Source organism: Lissotriton helveticus, chromosome 3_1 (assembly GCF_964261635.1).
Source record: "Lissotriton helveticus chromosome 3_1, aLisHel1.1, whole genome shotgun sequence".
NCBI classification, from domain to species: domain Eukaryota; kingdom Metazoa; phylum Chordata; class Amphibia; order Caudata; family Salamandridae; genus Lissotriton; species Lissotriton helveticus.
Window position 1 is genome coordinate 633243543 of NC_136061.1, and position 22523 is coordinate 633266065.

General features: G+C 44.3%; 1 long non-coding RNA gene across 2 annotated transcripts in view; it reads right to left on the reverse strand.

Moving 5' to 3' along the window:
- Positions 1 to 201: 201 nt before the first annotated feature.
- Positions 202 to 22523, reverse strand: part of LOC144824691 (uncharacterized) — a 164537-nt gene continuing 142215 nt past the window's right edge. For both annotated transcript variants that reach the window (XR_013609061.1, XR_013609062.1), the window contains one exon: positions 202 to 599. This is a non-coding gene — a long non-coding RNA (uncharacterized LOC144824691). The remainder of the gene's footprint in view (positions 600 to 22523) is intronic.

Consider the following 22523-nt stretch of genomic DNA (forward strand, 5'->3'; position numbering starts at 1 on the left):
TAAAATAAACACAACACTTGTCACTCCGGTCCACTCCTTACAACACACACAGTAATGCATCATGGGAGTTGTAGTTGGATGGAGGATAGTGTGTCAATGACGCATAGGAAATCATGTTCAAAATGTGGGTTACAGTAAAGGCAAAAAGACAGGGTCAGGAGTCAGACAACTTAAAAGTTTTAAACTTTATTGAGTCCATAATGCAGACAAAAACACAAACTCATGTGTCCCCCTTTACCTCCACAGCACAACCCAGGGCACTTGAAGACAGTGCAGAGGGAGAAGACATACCAATTAATTTGGAGCACTCCGATAATGGGGACTCAAGTGATGACTCACATCAGACAACCATTATGCGCAGGAAGCGCACATATGTGCCCCCACTGGCTCCATTGGAGGACGACTTAGATGCCTCAGGGGAGGCAAGTGAGGACAGAGTGGCAAGGCAGGGGGTGTCTGACATTTGTGGACAAGAAAGACCACAACACAGTGTGGCAGCAATTGAGGCACAGAGGTCAAGGCCCAGGAGCAGCACTGGCACCGAAGAGGAGCATACTCTTTTTGCAGGACTTGAGCACAACATGCTTGAAGTTCAGCACCTGCAACAAAAATCATTACGTTAAATTAACAGGCAGCTGAGCACCCTTAACAACAAGCATTTGCAATGCAATAGGTCTCGCATTTGGAAAGTTTGAGCTATTGGTATTGTAAATGACAGATTTTTGATTTATGTGTTGGTTTTGAAAATAGCGAAATTAATAGCTTTGTCATTTACAATGCCAATAGTTTTAACTTTCGCAAATGTGACACCTATAGCATTTGTAATGCAATATGTGTTGTATTTACGTGACTTAGATGTATTGATATTACAAATAAAAATGGCTTTTATTTTTTTTAATAATACTTAAATAAAAGTGATTGTAATTTATAATGGCAATAGCTTTTGTAAATAACTTCTGTTAAGATTATGTTCATTGTATTTTATTGTGACGAAAATCCAAGAACAAAAGTGAAATATTAATATATTTTTGTGGCATTTGTAATAAAGCTTGAAACATTGAGAGAACATATTTGAACTAGTTGTTGAATGGTTGCACAGATTAATGCTGTGGTGGCGCTGAGTGATGTTGTGGTGGCGACATGTGGTGCTGTGGCGTTCAGTGATGCTATTGTAGCGCATAGTGATGTTGTGGTGCCCCTGAGTGATACTGTGGTGGTGCTGAGTGATGCTGTGGTGATGCAATAGATAGATAAAGAGAGTGCGATAGATAGAGTGAGGGTGCTAGATAGATAGAGGGAGGGCGATAGATAGATAGATAGATAGATAGATAGAGTGAGGGCGATAGATAGATAGACAGATAGAGTGAGGGCGATAGAGTGTGATAGATAGACAGATAGAGTGAGGGCGATAGATAGATAGACAGATAAAGTGTATTTATGTTGCATTGAGTAGAGTGTAAGTATGAGGTTTGTAATTATATGGCACTGAGTGGTATTATGTGGAGTGTATTTACGTTGCATTGAGAAGAGTGTAATTATGTGGCGTGTAATTATGTGGAACTGAGTGGTATTTGGAGTGTATGTTGCATTGAGTGCAATGTAATTATGTAGCATATAATTATATGGCACTGAGTGGTATTGTTTGGAGTGTATGTCGCATTGAGTGCAGTGTCATTATGTAGCATATAATTATATGGCACTGAGGGGTATTGTTTGGAGTGTATGTTGCATTGAGTGCAGTGTCATTGTGTAGCATATAATTATGTGGCACTGAGTGGTATTGTTTGGAGTGTATGTTGCATTGAGTGCAGTGTCATTATGTAGCATATAATTAGGTGGCACTGAGTGGTATTGTGTGGAGTGGGTGTTGCATTCAGTAGAGTGTGTGAGGGTGCAGTGTGTGAGGGTGCAGTGTGTGTGTGTGGGTGCAGTGTGTGTTTGTCGGTGCAGTGTGTGTGGGTGCAGTGTGTGCAGTGTGTGAGGGTGCAGTGTGTGTGAGGATGCAGTGTGTGTGAGGGTGCAGTATGTTTGAGGGTGAAGTGTGTGAGGGTGCAGTGTGTGTGAGGGTGCAGTGTGTGAGGGGGAAGAGTGCGGGTGCAGGGGGTGCAGTGTGTGTGAGGGTGCAGAGTGTGTGAGGGTGCAGAGAGTGTGAGGGTGCAGAGTGTGTGAGGGTGCAGAGTGTGTGAGAGGGTGCAGAGTGTGTGAGAGGGTGCAGAGGGTGTGAGAGGGTGCAGAGTGTGTGCGAGGGTGCAGAGTGTGTGTGAGGGTGCAGAGTGTTTGTGAGGGTGCAGAGTGTGTGCGAGGGTGCAGAGAGTGTGTGAGGGTGCAGAGTGGATGTGAGGGTGCAGAGTGGGTGTGAGGGTGCAGAGTGTGTGTGAGGGTGCAGAGTGTGTGCTAAAGCAATGCCTTAGGCGAGACCTAAAAATAATGCTTAGAGGCCGTAATTAAAGCCTACCACAGCAGTCCCAACAGATCAGCACTGATCTTGCAAATGCAAAACGTAAATTATTACATCACACTTACACCAACGAGTCCAATGTCATGCATACATCACAAATACAATACAATGGAAGCACTTATCCAAAAGGCAAGAACTGTCGAAAGAGAAAACAGTGAGGCAGTCTTTTTTCCATGAGTAGACGAGACATGATTGGAAATTCAGGAAAGCTTCATAAGTCACACCCGTTCACATAAAATCTTGGTAAAATAGGTTATTTTTGTTTTCTCACAATCAGCATGAGCCATTAACCGCACAAAGTCAGGAACCTCTCAATATCAAAGGCTTCTTCTCCGCATCAGCTTCCACTTCGTTGCCTTAGCAGCTTGGCCAGTGTCCCTTAACCTAAATGGCACGCCCTCGAGTTGTAATGCTTTTAACAACATCCCCCAGCAACAGCATCTTATTAGGCACCAACAACAGCAACGGTTGCTTCACTGACTAAGAGCATATAACACTGCTCGATACAGCCAGTTACAAACTGCTCCAGCGGGCCGACGCACGGCATGTCCTGAAAAACCTTCTCTGTTCCGCGCCAGCATTGTTGCAATGGACGGGCCCAAGTGTCTCTGATCAAACTTTTCTACAGGAATACCCTCCATTCTCCAAAATAGTTCTATCGCAGTTAATATTTATAAACACGGTTATGTAAACTGAATTAGAACACAGTTTATCTTGACTTCAGAGACCCTTAGTGTGAAGCAGTGAAGTTAAGAGTATTATCATTTAGAAACATCTCCCCATTACTATGGTACTAAGTAATAACGAGTTTTATCTTTACACATTTAGGAAAGCGCTTTAGTGCCTCACAGGGGTAGTAAGCGCTATATAAATGTTGCAATATAATACATTGTAGGAATAAGTGTCTGAATTTGCATTTACCACTGCACTTGCTTCAAAAACACGCGTATTGGGTAACATCTATATTCAGAGGTATGGCATATATAATTATTACCGTAAGTGCAGGTGTGCAGAGTGGAATATGAAGTCATCACTTCTGAGTGCGGGAGAGAGGCTGTGGTCAATGGGCCATGGTGCTCTCTCCCTATCTACCATGACAATAATTAGTATGTGCTGTTCTAGTTTTTCCGGAGCAGCAGTCATTCATTTTATTATGATATTGTTAAAAAAAAAGTATGTACATCACAAAGCACAGCTGCGTAGAACCAGAATAGTAATAGACACAAATCAGCGGGGTGGCGTGTTTGTTATTCACAATCTTACCTCCGGGTTAAGGTTGTACCAGTTCCAAGTGTTGTAGTGTAGCTCCTATCATCCCAATAGGCTCTGCGCATTGGAATAATACCTACAGCAGTAAAGGCCTAGACCAGACGTTAACTAGGTCTACTACTGTCGATACTAGACTTAAAGTTTTGGGTTTGCCAGCGTAGCTCAGAGTTCACTAGAAACTTTCTCGAATTTTCAGGAAGGAATTAACTTCCCTGATTAGACAAGAAGGGATTTAGTTTCTGACAACCATAGAACATGACAACTTTGCTCTCCCCTAATCAAGAGTATATCTCGAGAGTCGTGTGAACAAAAGGCAATTTATTTTACTCAGTCAGTACGTGCATTCTTAGTCTCATCAGATTGTAGAGAAAAGGAAGAGACGGGCGTGTTCAGTAAAAAGGTGTTATTTATTGATCAGTCTCTTTTCTCATACAAGAGAAATGGATCGATATTATTGCAATACTTATAGTTAAGTAAAGTGCATACATTAAAAGCAATAGTATAAAGTAATACTGTAAAAACATTGATATGGTTTCTAAGCCATAAGATGTTTTAAAATGAATAAAATATATTACATACACATATACATTTGACTAAACGTACTCAACTGGTGTTTCTAGATACGCCTACCCCGTGTACCTGACCTAAGTCTAATACGTGGGCGGGAATAGAAAGTTACAGTTTAAGTTAAGTTTGTTTTTGCCAAGTGAATAACTAAAGAATTCTCTGTGAGGGGTTATTCAGTTCTGTACCTGGAAGTTAGGATGAATGAGGAATGGTATCTCTCTCTCTGGTCTCGATATTCCAGACGGCCTGCGAGGGCTACCCAGAAACGCCGGTGCTGGATTTCTCGGCAGGAGAAAGCAGCGCGTCTCTCAGCGCGTCAGGAAGGCGGGGCTGCGCCAGCGGGGTCTGCTCTGCTCTTCGCTTCGGCAAGTATGGCTGCTCCGTCTCGTCACCACGCGTGTGTTTGCATAGGGCAAGATCGGTTTATACCTTTAAGGTGCCGAGATTGACGTAAGGATGGACATAGATACGTCAATAAGGATGTCATACGACTTGCTCGTTAGCACATTCTTTTACTGAAGTTCTCGGTGAAATCAAAACAATGGCCGCAGGGTTTTGCCCAGGTTGTCATAGGTTTGATTTGTTATGAGAACTCCGTATGCCTTATCAGGGGCTGGAGGAATATCGCTTGTCTAATTAGATCGCAAGCGTTATGACCTAATCAGATAACACGTTCCTGTGCCGTAGTGTGACTGCGTCAGATAACGGTATCTGCATCATGGGGATTTTCTGCCTCATGGGCTGATTACTAGTTAACTTGTTAGTTTGCTAACCAGAATAGGGTCAGGAATAGGGGGATCGATTCAGAACCTATAGGAATACATCACACCCACTCCACGCTAACTATGGTCATATTTACTAATCTATGCATAGTATAACATAGTACAACATACTATAGAGTATAGTGTATACCTTACCACCCCAAAATACATAAATGCATTTTGAAATTTTCAAATATACGGAAAAATTGCAGTCATATGTATTGCATGCACTCAAGCTATGGAATAATGCTAAAGTAATCACGCATTTGTATACATTATTGCTTATTTGGTATATGAGAAATTACACATGAAATGGCTCTTAATACAGAAAAAAGTTCGAGACCATTCCATCACAGAATAAAAATATTAATGAACATACCAGCGGGCAGCTAATGTCTATAAGCTATCTAAAATTTAGAAACCTTAGTTCTCTAAGAATAGTTCTTACTTTAAGCAGAAGATAGTGTCCCGAAAAAATATGCAAAAATATTTGGGGCTGCTGGAAAAACTGCTGTTCGTGAACTGGAGGTAAAATTGTTCATGTGACTTTATTTTTAAAGTTGAAGGCCGAATTCAGGGAACGCCGTGTGCGAGCTTGTTCAAAAGTCTCTATTTCTGCTCTGGTGAGAACATCATATCATTTAGGCTTTCGAAAAAACTGTCAACAGCTTCCTGGGAAAGTTCCACTAACTCGGAAATAGGTGTAATCATGCATTCTTGCGCATGATTGTCTCCATTGACATTCTGATTTGTATTACTGACAGAAGGTCGTACCTGTTCGATGCTGCTTTCATCTTGAACTTCACTACCCATCAATCGTAGGGGTGAAGCTTCCACGAATGCCGTCATCAGGATTGGTAGCCTTTGAGGGCAGCACAAAGCGTGAACCTTGATCGGGCTCAACAATGTTTCTGCATCCATTGGCGCATCCGATTGTAGCGTCAGACAGGTGTCTAACACGCATTCTTCTCCGCATAGCAGACACCTCAATACAGGTAAAACACATCTTTGCCACATTGGTCGAAATGATAGAAACCAAGTCATGTTCAGGTCTCTAAGCCGGGAGAGTCCCAGGATTTTTGATATCCGGTCCCGGTATCCAATGGCTAGGATTGTTTCTTCCCTTGTCGCAAGAGTTTTGTCTGTGACATGGGTTGCCATAACGAAAAATAAGGACTAAGAATAGGATTCCTGCAATTAGTCCCAAGATCAGGGGAAGTCCGCCAAAAATCGAATGGACGAAATCTAGAAAAATACCCAGTATGGCTTTGAATGGTGTTAATGCCATCGAAAATACTGTCTTAAATACCTTTGAGACCCCATTGGTATCAGAAATATTTAAGATTTCATTCAGGATTTCTGCGAAATGTACGGGGGAATTAGTTGATAATAATGTATGTATCTCTGCAGTCGTCCTTGCGACTTGTAGATCATACGTTTCTTTTGATGACGAGAGCCTGGTAGGCGTCTGAAGAAGCACTGTTTTTATTCTGCTTAAAGTATCTATTCGAATAGAAGTAATTTTCAAATCGGGCCATGCCCTTGCCTCCCTGTCTGGGAAGGAGCTGGGGAACAATGAGCGTCCACAGCACTTGACCTTCGCAGTCGTAGTTACTAGATAAGGAGTCCCGGGCATAAGACTACAACATCTGCGGTCTACAATTAGAATGTAACTCCCATTATAGAGTCTTTGAAAGAATGGTTCTATTTCTGTTGCAGGTGCGCCTTGCTGGTGACATGAAAGGTTGTATGAATTCCCTTCACAGGCTCCATGCAAACTAATTCCGTTACACAGAAGTGTGCCACTTAGTGACATCGCACAATTGTTGCCACTAAGAAACACTTTCTGTCCTTTATTACTGACACATGCATGTGAATAGGGCAGGTTCCAAGTTGTTTTAAGGTACCTTTTTCCCAATTTCTCGTACATGCCAGCCTGTATATATTTTTGGCAGTATTGAAACCTGAAGGTTGAGATTGGAATATTTATTATCCCATGTATTATCCATTCACTGACAGGTCGTTCTGACATTGTCACTGGTAATCTTTCGAGTTTCTCAATGCTCAGGATTGTATAATCAGCACCCTTTTGTGCCATACTGATTTGTCTATCAGTAAGGTTAAAGATTTGGAATAGTGACGTTGTGTTGATTAAACGCCAAGGCACATAGCCTGAACGCAGATTTTGTAACGTCCAGCCAAGCTGTACAATAGAACGCAATTGTGACTGACCGTGTTGTAATAACAGTAAGTCCTGCGATAATATGTCGATTGCTGAAGACACAATGCTGTCCAAAGAAAAAATTCTGGAGGCTCAGAGTCATTAACCCATTGTCCACTACAGAAAGTGATTTTTCCAAATTAATACGGTCAATTTCCCGTATTCTCTCTGCTGTTTCAATTTGAGTAACCTTCCAGGCCTCATTGTATGCTGCATATACAGAGGCTGCTATGAAACGTTTTTGACGCTGTTTGCGTGGTCCCATTATGAAATCACGCAAGTCAGCACCATCAGTAAGTAAAGTTAGGTGTTGCTTAATTTCTGCCAGTGTGGAAGTTTGTAGCCATTGAAGGCATAATTTGCCAACACTGTAGGTTGTTATTATCCCTGGGTGATGTCTTTGAGGATATCTAGGGTCTGGCCTGGTCATTTTGAACCCCTGTGTTTTGTTCAGGAATCTGTCTTGACAGTTATTAGTATCTGTGGGCCAGATCAACCATTGTTTCCAATCAGGATGTGTTCTGTTTTGGTTTAATATATGGTTTACGTCTATCTCTTCATCTGTAGAAGTGTTGCTAAATATTGCTGGCTTTGGAATAGACGGTTTATTTAAATCTTTGATTTTGGCTAAGCCAAGACAGGTAGTTTGTTGAACAGTGTCATTTAAAAATATCATTTGTTCTGGGATCATGCAGGCTCTAAACAAAGCTTCTATACCCTGTACTTGCCACTCTTTTGTACCCCAAACGCTTTTCAATTCAACATTTTTGTCCCAATAATCAAATCCAAAAGTATTCATTTGTTCAAAAAATGAGTCTGAATATATCAATTTTGTGTTGGTTATCATGGTCTTAGTTCCTGTCTTGTTTGACAATTTAAAATAAAATGTTTCAGCATTACTTGTGTTAAAACCTGAAAAGTATGAATATTTGTCATAGAAGGTTCTTGAGCTCCCTTTTGGAGGTGTTGCACAATGTTCCCATTGATTATAATTTAAAACATTTCTTGGTTGTGCAGATCTATGTAAAAAATGGTTACCATAGTGGTTATAACAGTACATACTATCATAATTTGTAGAACCCTGCAAATAATCATGTTTGGTAAATTTAGCAGACATTACTAAGTCAGACATCATATTATTAATGCTTTCAAAGTCCCAATCATCAGCAAATGAGTTTGGTTTTACAAAGTCACTCAAGGAGATCTTAATTTGGTGTGGATATTTCAGGATCTCGACCGGACCATAAATTTCATAGTCAGTGTTGTCCCAGGCTACCCCACCAGGTATCGGATTGGCTGTGAAGTTAACTGAAGAAAGTTCTCTTTTCTCGACGTGTGAAGATGTGTGTGGTTTGAGGATCAAGTTGATTTTCTGACTTGCTGTGTCCATTTTAGCATATTTTCCCTCAATGAAGCGTCCCAAAGTTAGTACCATGATGAGCCAAAGTATGAGGATAAATGCACCAAAACCCACCCAAAATTCTATCCATGGAGAAATCAGGAATGTTTCTTTCAGTTGTTTCAAAAGTTCTTTAGCTTTATCTTTAAAGGTTTTTGATGATGGCTGTGTCTTTGATTCACTGAAGCCTTCAGAGGAATCATCGAAGTTTATGAAGTAGCCGGATGCAGTTCTGTCAATTGTTCCAATTGGTTCAGGATTTCTGTTTCTTGCATTTTCACTTGGTACTTCATTATAGATTGGTGTGTCTCTGCTAAATGTTTTTATTTGGGTTTTCAGAGGTCTGAGTTCTATTGCATTGTTGCATAGTCCTTGTTGTTCTTCTGTAGGCTTTTCGAATGTGATGAGCCTCTTCGTTAGGACCTCTGTACTGGTAGCAAACCTTGGTGTTCTGCTACTTATTGGGAGTCCACTTGGCCTACTGTTTGTTATCGGCCACATGATTGTGGTTTTACCAGGTCGATGGATACAACTCGGTTCTCCTTTTTACCAGCAAGTGGCGGTAGTACAACTGATCTTGTCCTGTTGACAGACAAGACAGGAACTGCTTTTCTGTAAGAAGGCCCAAATTCCTTCTTTACCGCGATCTTTTCCCTGACTAGATCCCCGACTTTTGGAATCCAGACAGGTCTTGCTGGGACAGGTGGTGGTTCTTCAGTGGTTGTTGGCTGTTGTTTCAACTTTATGTTGCTCAGGTCTTTTCTTGTTTGTTTAAGTCCTGCAAAATAGCCAAACGGTCTTTGATATCAAAGCTTTTTTCTTTCACCACTGAAGTCTGACTATCAATGTCAGAGATCATCATCCTAGTTCCAAATAATAATTCGTACGCACTGAATCCCTTCAGAGAATTTCTTGGCAAGTTATTGAGACTACGTTGGACACTTATTAGATGTTTGACCCACCCAGCTCCCGAACCTAATATCCTTTCTGTTATAGATTGCTTTATGCCTTGGTTTTTTCTTTACACCATCCCGTATCCCTCAGGAAGGAAGTGAGAAGATTCCCGCTGGGCTATGATCATTTGGTCATGTTTCCCCTCAGGCTGTTGGGCTAGAGTGAAGACAATGGTCAAACGTAGCATGCTCTTAGCGTATATGCCATTTAGACTCGCAAATCTTTGTATAACAGTCCAGACGTCAGCCGAGTGCTGGTGATCTACATTATAAGTGTAAACTAGCCCGTATATGTTAATCGCTACCCTTACTTTTTACTCTTGATTTTTTCTGGAGCAAAACGGCGAGGTATTAAACTGTTTCTCTCCCCACTGCGATCTCTGTTGCAGTTTGGGCAGTTTTTTACAAACATGGTATGACGCAGGCTCATGCCTGGCCACCAGTACCGTGATTGTAATTCTTCCAGAGAATCTTTTAGTTTGAGGTGTCTGAGACCCTCGCCCATATGTGCGTCTGCGATTAACAAGTTCCTCCTGTCCATGTTTGGAATCACTCTATCCCCCACTCCAGGGATTCGAGCAAAAGGGACGGAGTTTGCATCGATTATGTATGTATAATTGAGTGGATAGTTGATCGGTAACGCTGAGCAGTCGCCTTTTGATGACGTTTTCACCGCCAGCACTGTTTCACCGTCAATGTATTTTAATGTACGCTTTTTTCGAACTACGGGAGCCGATTTAGTGGCTGCCGCTGTGGCTGTTTCAGCCAATGAATTCCCTGCAACGTGAACGCCATCACGCTGATGACTCAGTGAGTGTGTCACGTGAGTCTTTGGTAGCTCCTTTTGTAGAAGAGCTATTTGTTCCCAGAGCATTTTCTGCTTTATTGGTGCATCTGTGCCATCTTTGTAACCGTTTTGAATCCATGTCTGCAAATCGCTGTTATATGATTTGACGCAGTAATATGAATCTGACACTATAAGTGTCGGGAATTCGCGATCCGCATTATCTAGCGCCATTTTCAAAGCTAATATTTCAGTTTGTTGTTCTGAATTAGTTTCTACTGAGTGTGTTTTTGTTAATAGAGGTTTTAGTTTACCTCCGCACCACACTTCTTTTGTAATCCCACATGTGGGGTTGTATGCCTGTTCTCCCCAAACGGGAGGTTGAGCATTTCCGTCTGTATAAATTACACAGGCGTAATGTCGTAAAGGCAGAATGTCGATTGGCAGAGGATATGTTTTTTCATATTCTAAATTTTCCATTTCTTCTAGTTCTAGAAAATTGTCAGCCAGGCTACACTTGATAATTCATATCCTACGAACAGGACTGTCAGATGGGCAATTCTGGATTTTTTAAAGTTGAATTTGTAACCCTCTGCTGCGAACCCAAGTATTATGGTGTTCACTCTTTTCAAGTGAGTCTCCAGGTCATCATCCGTTAAGTAAATGTCATCGACATAAGATAATGCTTCATCATCATATATTTGTAGTAATTCTGTTACTCTCGCTGAGAATACCCCCGGGCTGTTCTTGTATCCCTGGGCTAACCGACAGAATTGTTTTTGAGTGCCATTTATTGAGAATGCAGTTAAATATCTGCTCTCTGGTGCTATGTTTTGACAAAAGAATCCATTAGAGATGTCTAATGTTGTTTTGTATTTTTTGCGCACTATGTTATTCATTAGTGCAGCACTATGTGAGTTTTGCACTGCAAAAGTTTTGCAACATGTGTTAAGGTGTCGGTAATCCAAAACTAGACGATATGAATTGTCTGGTTTGGAGACCGGAAACAAAGGGTTGTTCATTTGTGAGGTGCAAGTTTCAATCACCCCCTGGTATTCTAGCTGATCTAGTATTTCATTTACCTGTTTTTTAGCTTCTTGCTTAATTGGGTACTGCCTTTGTGCAGTTGGTTGTGATTTTAACTGGATTTTGTGAGGAGGAGAGTCCTCATCCCATCCCACGTGATTTTTATATAAAGCAGGAGCTAGAGCCACTGCCCACTTTCTAGCAAGTGTGTATTTTTTATGAATTGGAATTTGATTTGAGAAGGCAGGCATAATTATTTCTTCGCCATGAGGGCACTCCCTGACAAACTCTGGTGGCCAGTCTTTTTCAGCTAGAAGGATGTCATAGCCCTTGGAGAGATTATCCCAAAATAGTCCCCTTATTTTTCTAGTCTTATCCCCCTCTATACTGAATGTTATTTCGTATATTTTGTGAGGTTTGCTAACTCTGGTGTCCGCAGTTTCCACTTGAAGATATTCATTCGTGTCCACTGTCTCCAGATGATTCATAAGGACTTTGCGAGCTATGCTCACTTCTGCTGCGCTGTCTAGCATTGTCTGAGCCCACTCTCCGTTTTTCAGTTGTGTCCTCAGTATTCTCGGCATTGTTAACTACCTTGATACTGGCTACCCTCTTTTTTGGAAATTGTAATTTCTTTTTTAGCTGAGCAGGTTCCTTGTCTTTGGACTTGGCGTGCTCTTCTCTTTGTTCTGATCGTCCTCTTCTTTCCGATTTCTGCGAGGAAGTCTGAAAAGATTGAGAGGGACGTGTATCAATGTCTTGATATCTATCAGGCTTCTTTATATTATCCCTATTTCTAAGGTTATATCTATTCCCAGAGGGGTCACTCTGGGGTGACCTGTGTCTTTGGTTCGGAGATTTTTCTCTTCGCCTAGGAGACCTTCCTCGGGACTGGAGTTTCTTTTCTTTAGGATTGGATTGTTTGTTTCCATCCCAGTTCTTTTTTGGTGATGTAGATTTATTATTAAAAAATAATTTTTCTGGACTTTCAATCAGTTGCGGTTTTACTGGTATTCCACCTAAACTATCTCTACCTAGTTCCTCATAGGATTTTTCTATGATTCTGGCAATTTCAGCTGGTTGGTCTGCTATATCTGTCTCTTTTAACCTCTGGCGGATCGCCACGTTTGCTGCTTCACCTTTTATGTTGGCTAATAATATAGCCGAGACCTGCTTGAAGTCTTTCAGTAATTTCATACCAAGAGTTAAAGCGGGTTCCGGACCATATTCGTCTTGAATTTGTTTTAGCACATCTGGTATTACCAAAATGGATGGAACACCGTGCGTTTTTGTGTAGATGGAAGCAAAGACTGTACCCCAAGTGTCACAGTCCTCGATGTGTGGTGCGATTCCCATTGGAAGACAGATAGTCAGAATCCTGTGTTTTTCTAACGGGGTGGTGTCAGGAAACACCGCCTCTATTTGGGTGATTTTCTGTGCCAACCAGAATGGTATTTGTTCCCGTTTAGCCGGTACTTTACCTAGGCAGGATTGGATGTTCTGTGGTGTAATTTTATTTGTGTTCCCCTGGTGAGGGGTCAGCTGTGGAAGTTTAATCGCTGGCTGAATTGTTGAAGTCCGCATCACATACTGAACTAATTGTCTATGAATTTTTATTAATTGTTTTAGCTGTGTTAACAGCTCTGCTGCAGACATCCCTTCGATGTCTGGGTGTGGTGTGTATCCGGCTAGGACCGGCCACGTTGCTCCTGGTCTACCTAAAGGACCGAGCCTGGTGATGTGATTGTTATGTTTTAGGGCGCCATTAAATAAGAGCAAATGCTCTTGAAATTTGAGTGGTACTTCCACCTCCTCGAAAGGAGTGTACTCATTAGGAGGTTCCTCTATTTTGTAATAGTGGAAGTACTTTGTTACAGCATTTGCTGCTGGAAAATGTATCCATGAATAATATACCTCTGTCTGCCGATATTCGTGTGCCTCAATTACGAATATGACTGTGCCACCTCTGGGTGTCAGTCCATTTTCTATAAGTTTTAGAGTTATAGATCTCCTTTTGATGACCGGGATGAGTATTATATCCTCGTCTGCTGCTTGCATGGTAGCATCAGCTGCTGCGAGTTGAGTTGCTAATCTAACTGCCTCTCTTTCATCATCACTCTCTGCCATTTTACCTACAGGAAGCTTATGTCTTTTGTTTGCAGATCAGGTTTCTTATGGAAACAAAGATTAGATGCACAATATTTTGGAACTGTTTTTATCCTTCAACGTTGACTAAACCAAGTACCATACATAGGAGTTTCCTCCTGCGAGGTTTGGCGGATATTACCTTTCACCCACTCCAGACGTCTTTGGAGTATTTGGGAAAAGGGGTCTGAGTGAGAAAGCACGACTGAGTTACTCTAAATGTCTTATGTTAGTTTTATCGCCCTTCCAAACGCGTTGGGCGCCATGTAGTGTAGCTCCTATCATCCCAATAGGCTCTGCGCATTGGAATAATACCTACAGCAGTAAAGGCCTAGACCAGACGTTAACTAGGTCTACTACTGTCGATACTAGACTTAAAGTTTTGGGTTTGCCAGCGTAGCTCAGAGTTCACTAGAAACTTTCTCGAATGTTCAGGAAGGAATTAACTTCCCTGATTAGACAAGAAGGGATTTAGTTTCTGACAACCATAGAACATGACAACTTTGCTCTCCCCTAATCAAGAGTATATCTCGAGAGTCGTGTGAACAAAAGGCAATTTATTTTACTCAGTCAGTACGTGCATTCTTAGTCTCATCAGATTGTAGAGAAAAGGAAGAGACGGGCGTGTTCAATAAAAAGGTGTTATTTATTGATCAGTCTCTTTTCTCATACAAGAGAAATGGATCGATATTATTGCAATACTTATAGTTAAGTAAAGTGCATACATTAAAAGCAATAGTATAAAGTAATACTGTAAAAACATTGATATGGTTTCTAAGCCATAAGATATTTTAAAATGAATAAAATATATTACATACACATATACATTTGACTAAACGTACTCAACTGGTGTTTCTAGATACGCCTACCCCGTGTACCTGACCTAAGTCTAATACGTGGGCGGGAATAGAAAGTTACAGTTTAAGTTAAGTTTGTTTTTGCCAAGTGAATAACTAAAGAATTCTCTGTGAGGGGTTATTCAGTTCTGTACCTGGAAGTTAGGATGAATGAGGAATGGTATCTCTCTCTCTGGTCTCGATATTCCAGGCGGCCTGCGAGGGTTACCCAGAAACGCCGGTGCTGGATTTCTCGGCAGGAGAAAGCAGCGCGTCTCTCAGCGCGTCAGGAAGGCGGGGCTGCGCCAGCGGGGTCTGCTCTGCTCTTCGCTTCGGCAAGTATGGCTGCTCCGTCTCGTCACCACGCGTGTGTTTGCATAGGGCAAGATCGGTAATATTTATACCTTTAAGGTGCCGAGATTGACGTAAGGATGGACATAGATACGTCAATAAGGATGTCATACGACTTGCTCGTTAGCACATTCTTTTACTGAAGTTCTCGGTGAAATCAAAACAATGGTTGCAGGGTTTTGCCCAGGTTGTCATAGGTTTGATTTGTTACGAGAACTCCGTATGCCTTATCAGGGGCTGGAGGAATATCGCTTGTCTAATTAGATCGCAAGCGTTATGACCTAATCAGATAACACGTTCCTGTGCCGTAGTGTGACTGCGTCAGATAACGGTATCTGCATCATGGGGATTTTCTGCCTCATGGCCTGATTACTAGTTAACTTGTTAGTTTGCTAACCAGAATAGGGTCAGGAATAGGGGGATCGATTCAGAACCTATAGGAATACATCACAGTGTAAAGGGAGATATGTTGAGGTCATGCCATGACGCAAAGTGATGGAGCCCCCTGCCGAATGTGGTCGGGGAACCCTCAAAATCCAATAACACACGGGTATCCATGGGTTTTAAACTGTAAGGTGGGGGGTAGGGGCTGTAGTGGGCTGCGTTGCAGCCCTGATTAGAGGGGAAAACAGGGGAGGGAGGCCTTGTTTGGGAGGGCCTGCCGCTGCTGCAGGTGAAAACGGAGGCTAAGGGATCCTAGTCTGCCTACGTGCGCTCAACAACCTGCTGATCCAGAATGCCTCTCAGGGCCGCTATCAGGTTGCCGTGCCACTCTGCAAGCCAGCATTGGAGGATCTGGAGAAGTGTTGGCTCCTGCCCAGCTATGCCCATGCACTGCAGGAGCGATGATAATCCCGTTCCTCTGAACCTACCACTCCGTGGCCCACACCATAGATATTACCAATCGGCCAACAGACTGGCAAGGGACAGGGGGCGGGAATAAGGGAAGGACAGACAAGGGATCTTAGGTCTTCTCTCCAAGGGGGGGGTCCTTCTGCCTGGACCACGTTACTCCACGTACTGTACCACAGGGGACTGGATGAATCACCGTCTGCCACACAAAACAATAGATGTCAGAAATCTTATAACATTAGCCCTCTTTCTCTTCTCATGCCCCCACACACCACCCCAATACACTCCTCCTTACCCACAAATGCTGTGGTAATCGCCGGGTGGAGTGCTCCGTCCAGGAGTAAATGCTAAGTCCAGCAGGCAGGGGACAAAACCAGGGGAAGGAAGGGCTTAGCGGCAGGGAACACGCATCAGGAAACTTGGGACAAATGGGGAAGAGGAAGGGGAGGAAAAAGTCGTGAAAACGACTAAAAAAACCTCCGTTTACCAGTCCGCTTAGATTCCTCCTCGCGTACCGCAAAAAGGGGACCAGAACAGGTCAAAACAGGGGAAAAAAGCACTGCACAACACAGGCTTCGTTGTGCGCTGGCCAGGAACCCGGAAACGCCCAAATCAGCACTCCGCCTCCGCACAACGATGTGGATGGGATGCACAAGGGGGCGGAAGTGCGGGGCAGCGTCAGAACAAACAACACCAGGAATCACGGGGTAATCCAGCCGGACCACCGATTCCTGCAAGAAGCGCCGGAGCCCCAGCCACTCATTGATCCCAGCCGGGATAAAATGACTCCACAAACACAAGGTAAACCACAAACACAAAACGACAAAGACGAACTGACACACAAATAAACCCAGGAAAAAACACTAAAGTAAGCGTCCAGGGGAATCCAGTGGGGAAGGGGATACCAAGAGTCAAAACAAGAAGGGAAAATATCACGAGCCCATGAATAACTGCAAATTTCCCAAAGTACTAATACAGCACCCAGCAAGAACCAGGAACCACAATTCTAGATAACGAGCACCGGGAGCAGGGAAGGACAGCCTTTTATCCCCACCTAGCATATCACATGGGCTCCTCGTACATGGCAAGAGAAAGAGGACTATAGAGGACAGGATCCTAACAGTACCCCCTCCCAACGATCCTCCCCACAGGGCAGGGCTTAGACGGATGTTGACGATGGAACATACGGATCAGACGAGGAGAGTGTACTCCCCCAGCCGGCTCCCAAGTACGATCCTCAGGGGAATACCCTTTCCAATCTATCAAATAGAAGAGACGCCCCTTCCGTCTTTCCGAATCCAGGATGGCCCGGACCTCATACTCCTTCTGTCCATCCACGATTATAGGGGGAGGAGGTGGTAAGACCTGTGTGGATGGTACATAGGGCTTCAATAGGGACGTGTGGAACACAGGATGGACCCGATAATCACCGGGCAGATCTAATTTCATAGCCACGGGATTTATGATCTGTATTATCGGGAATGGTCCCGCATATCTGGGTTGTAGTTTACGGGATCCCCCAAGCCTCAGGTTCTTCGTAGCCAACCATACCTGGTCACCAACTTGATAACCGGGTGCGGGAACACGATGTTTGTCCGCCTGCAACTTCATAGCAGCCTTAGCTGTCAACAACTGCTCCCGGGCGATATCCCATATCTTGCCCAAACGGTTACACACATCATCTATGGCTGGCACACGCCCCGTGGGTTGAATAGCCAACGCCCTGGGATGGTAACCTAATGAACAATAGAAGGGTGTCATGCCTAAGGCTGAATGCCGACTGTTGTTGTACGCAAACTCAGCAATGGGAAGAGCCGTAACCCAATCACATGCCAGTGATGACGTTAAACACCTAAGGTACTGTTCCATGGTCTGATTGGTACGTTCAGTCTGGCCGTCAGACTGTGGATGATATGCAGATGACAATCTGACGTCCACCCGCAACACGGAACACAACTCCTTCCAAAAATGGGAAACAAACTGAGCCCCCCTGTCTGTCACCACTGCAGAAGGCAACCCATGGATCCTCACTATAGAAGACATAAACACCAAAGCCATCTCTCTGGCTGTAGGGATTTTCGGAAGAGGGACAAAATGAGCCATCTTGGTAAACAAATCAACCACCACCAAAATAGCAGTGAACCCAGAAACGGAAGGAAGCTCAGTCACAAAATCCATACTAATGGTGTGCCAAGGAGAAGGAGGCACCTCCAAAGGTTGCAACAGACCCAATGGCTTGCTATGAGAGGGCTTACTAATGGCACATACCGGACAGGCCGCAACATACCCCTGAACATCCTGAGCCAATGTCTCCCACCAAAACCATCTTGCGCACATCTCCTTCGTCTTAGGTATCCCGGGATGTGCCACCAGGGCAGACGAATGACACCACTCCAAGACCTGATCTCTCAAAGTAGGAGGAACAAACAACCGATCCTCATAATACAACAATTCATCCTGAACCGATGCCTGGGACAAAGACAGCCATGGAGTGAGATCCATCTTCAGTAGTTGTTCCTTTACTGATGCAGAGAACACCTCCCCATCCACCGCCCCAATAATCCTGTCTTCGGATATCATGGGCCTACTCTCCCTCCCCTGGCCCTGCTCTCTTGGGTCTACATGGATACGGGACAAGGCATCTGATTTAGCCTGCTGTGCTGCTGGTCTATACGTAATGATGAAATCGAACTCATTAAAAAAGAGAACCCATCGCATTTGGCGTGGCGTCAAGGCTCGCGCCGAACGGAAAAACTCCAGATTTTTATGGTCCGTATAGATGGTAACGGTGTGCCGCGCCCCCCACAGATAATGTCTCCATTCCTCGAAAGACAGCTTAACTGCTAACAGCTCCCTCTCAGCCACAGTATAATTGCGCTCTGCAGGCAGCAAGGTCTTAGAGAAATAGGCAATAGGATGCATATAACCTGTCTCGACCACTCTTTGGGACAGCACTCCTCCTACTGCACACAACGATGCATCCGTCTCCACAAAAAATGGTAGGGCCGGGTAAGGGTGGATCAACACTGGTGCCGATGTAAACGCCCCCAGCAACCGCTGAAAAGCCCCCTGCGCCTCTGTGGACCACTCAAAGGATACACCCTTTTGCAGCAGTTGAGTCAGGGGAGCCACAATGTCTGAGAAATGTGAGATAAAACGCCTATAAAAATTGGCGAATCCCAACAACACCTGTATGTGTTTTACGGACGTTGGAACAGGCCAGGTGGTAATGGCCTCGATGTTTCTTGGATCCATCCGAAACCCTCCGGCAGACACCACAAACCCTAGAAACTCCACCTGCGTGGTGCTAAACTGGCACTTTGCTAGCTTTGCGTATAAATGGTGCTCCCGCAACTTGCGCAGTACCTGGATCACGTGTCGCTGATGCTCGACCCCTGTCTCAGAGAAGATCAGGATGTCATCCAGATATACAATCACGCTCCGATCCAAGAACTCCCGAAGCACCTCGTTTATGAAATACTGGAATGCCGCCGGCGCATTACATAGCCCGAACGGCATTACACAGTATTCATAAAGGCCATGCTTTGTCTTAAACGCCGTCTTCCACTCATCCCCTGCTCGCACACGCACCAGATGATAGGCGCCCCGCAAGTCCAACTTGGTGAACACCTTTGCGCTGCGGAGCTGATCTAACAACACGGGGATGAGTGGAAGCGGATATTTGTTCTTGACAGTGGCCTTGTTTAGCGTTCGATAGTCCACACACGCCCGTAAAGTGCCTTCCTTCTTCGGAATAAAAAAGATAGCCGAAGAGACAGGCGAACACGATGGACGGATAAACCCCAGACGCAACATCTCATCGAGATACACCTTCAGGTGCAACTCCTCAGGCTCAGAAAGAGCATACACCCTGCTACAAGGGAGAGGCGCCCCAGGAATAAGATCGATCTTACAATCAAAAGATCTGTGTGGGGGTAAGCCCTGCGCCTGATCTACGTCAAATACTTCCCTAAACTCCTGATATTGCAATGGTACTGTATCCATGTCAGTGGCGGCACAGGACAATGACAACTCCTTTTCACCTGCATCCTTATAGCAGTGTTTTAGACAATACGAGGAGTCAAGAGACACTAGCCTTTGTACCCAATCTATCCTGGGATTGTGCTCCTGCAACCATGGCACACCCAAGACCATCCCGAAAGAGGGAGCGTCAATGAGATCAAAACACACCATCTCTGAGTGTCCGTTCTCACACACCAGACACAAAGGTACCGTCCTCTTAGTGATTGAACCCGATGTTAATTCGGTACCATCGATCGCCCGCACAGGATCAGGCTGGTCTTTTACGCAACACGGAACTCTCAACTTTTCGGCCAACGTAATGTCGAGGAAGTTCCCTGTAGCCCCCGAATCCAACAATACCGATACTGGCACTCTACTCTCTCCGCCAAGTACCAGATGAGCATTGATAATGAAGTGCCTAGGGGCCCTGTCTACTGCTCCAAGCACCTCATACTGCCGGTCCTTCCTTTCATGATACAAACAAGCCACCCTCTTTCCAAAAGATGATCCAGAGGGTTTCACTGGACATTCCCTCGCAAAGTGCCCACCCTGACCACAATACAAACACAGGCCCATCTCTCTCCGTCGTTTCTTTTCCTCATCGGACAAAGGCCCTCTTACTCCGCCTATCTCCATTGGCTCAGACACACCTTTCGTCTCTCCAGCTCCCATGGACTTATTATCAGGCCTCACAAACCCTCCCCGTGGTGTGGAAAAGTAAATTTTGCCATGTTGTATGTGCCTACGTGTTCCCCCTGTTATGTCATATGGGCATGATCGATATGCATGTATTCCCCTTCTGATCGATTAAAGACGCAATTACAGTTGTGTCCATCTCTAGTATGCCAGTTTCCAGTCTTCGTGAATACAACGAATATCAGGCCTATGTAAAGCTACGTTGCCACGTTTCACAGTGTGCACGTTAATTCACTGAAAAGTCCCCGTTTCTAGGCCTCAAAAGGGCCCGGACTCAGATTCAGCTCCTGTTTCCTGAACCCTCTCCGAGGAGCAATTCAGCCCCCACCTGTATCCCTGACCCTTAGCTTACTTCATGCCTCGCAGTGCCCGGCTCGGCCTGGCTCTGCCTCTCAGTCTGCCAAGAGTATGTTATGATTCTAGTTATCAGTCCAGCCCTCCTTCTCTGCATTCCTAAGCCACTGAATCGCATCAATAGTTTCCGTCATGGTCTAGCCTTTATGTCTCCATGTAAGAGAAATACTGTATTAATATTCATAGAATATTCCTCGCACACACACTACATATAGGATTATGCATGCACCAGTCTTAATGTCTGTTAGCCTTTGCCCTGATAACTTTTGGATTCTATCAACATGTTCCCTAAACACTAGATACTAGATAGGCTTTAGGTACATGTCGCCCTGACACTCCAGACTTTTCGTCTCCTCTTCTAGCACAGAAGTCATAGCCCCCAGTCCTCCTGGTAACACGTCATTGCCAGTTTGTGCGCACCACTAGGTTAGAGGTCCCAGCTGCTCAGGTAGCCCCCTCCATGTTTCCGCCCCTTTTTATGACATATTCTGTTACGTTTACATCACATGTCTATGTATACGCCCTGTACACGCCTTCTTGTTACATCATTTCTGCCCTTATCTTTCGCGACTGCTACAAACTCCGCCTACTGCTACGCCTATTGTATTGAATGCCATGAAAATGTTTTAACTATATATACTTGTGCACTGTTATTAAAAGTTACCATTCCTTTGTCCCTGCCCCAGGCAGCTGCCATCCCATCCCCGTACAGGCTGTCCTGTTCCAGTCCTTTATGCTTAATTAAAGCCTGTCAACTCTAGCTACCTCGTATCTTGACTCTTATTTATTGAGCTATCTATTTGTATGAGTATCCTGAAAAATAGTACCGGTAATTAATTATTTATTTACCACATAATGGCGCCCGAATAGGGACTTGCCCTTTCCCCACGCGCCGGAGAAGCCACGCAAGCCCCCTGACCCTCTGCAGCCGTGACGGAACCATCCTGCGCACCGGCAGATATTTCTGCTTTAAGTATCCCTCAGGTCCACGGAGGAGACGGAGGTTGCGGTCCAGCATCCAGACGAGGCGGTGGAGGAACGCGGCGAGTCCCGACCAGAGCCCAAGCCGAGAGTCCAAGGTCCGAGGTATCCGGAGGCCCACCTGTAACTGAAGTCCGAAGTTCGTCCGTCGTCGTAGCCGTCCAGTCCAGTCCGAGGCCTTCCGTTCTTGCTGCCGGGTGAGTACCGTTGCTGGGGTAGTATCTAGACAGGGTCAATTAATTTGTCTCTGGTCCGTGGGTTTGGGTACACAGATCAACACGAAGTGTCCACTTAGGTGGATGCGGGTCCTGACGTGTCTCTTTATGGGACCGGTAAGTTTCGTACTGTTTCAGCAGTGCATCTAGTCTGTTCTAGTAAGTTCTGTTCTCGAGAAATTCATGTGTTCTGTTCTCAGTATTTCAGGTAGTATCTTGTCCGAACTGTTATTCTAAATGTTATTTCATGTGTTTTCAACGTCGTGGTATGAATGATTCGTATTGCAGTTATTATTGTGTTCATTGTGTATTGTATTGTGTCCAGACTCCAGTCTAGTCATGCCTCTGTTCTCAAAATTACGTCAGCTAAGAACTAGAAAAGGTCTGCTCGAAGAAGCAGTTCCTGTCCCGCCTAGGGACAGTCCAGGTCATTTTATGTATCATAAGCATGGCATAAGTGCCATATTATATCTAGACTTATGGGTGGAGTACACCAAGGAATTAGAGGAAAAGTATAGATGGCCCGTATCAGGTACGTGGGATGCCCAGTGCATCATGAGAATAGAAGAAGCATTATGGAAAAAGAAAGCCAGACAGTCCCAGAAAGATGCCATCGAGTTATGGCGCAAAGA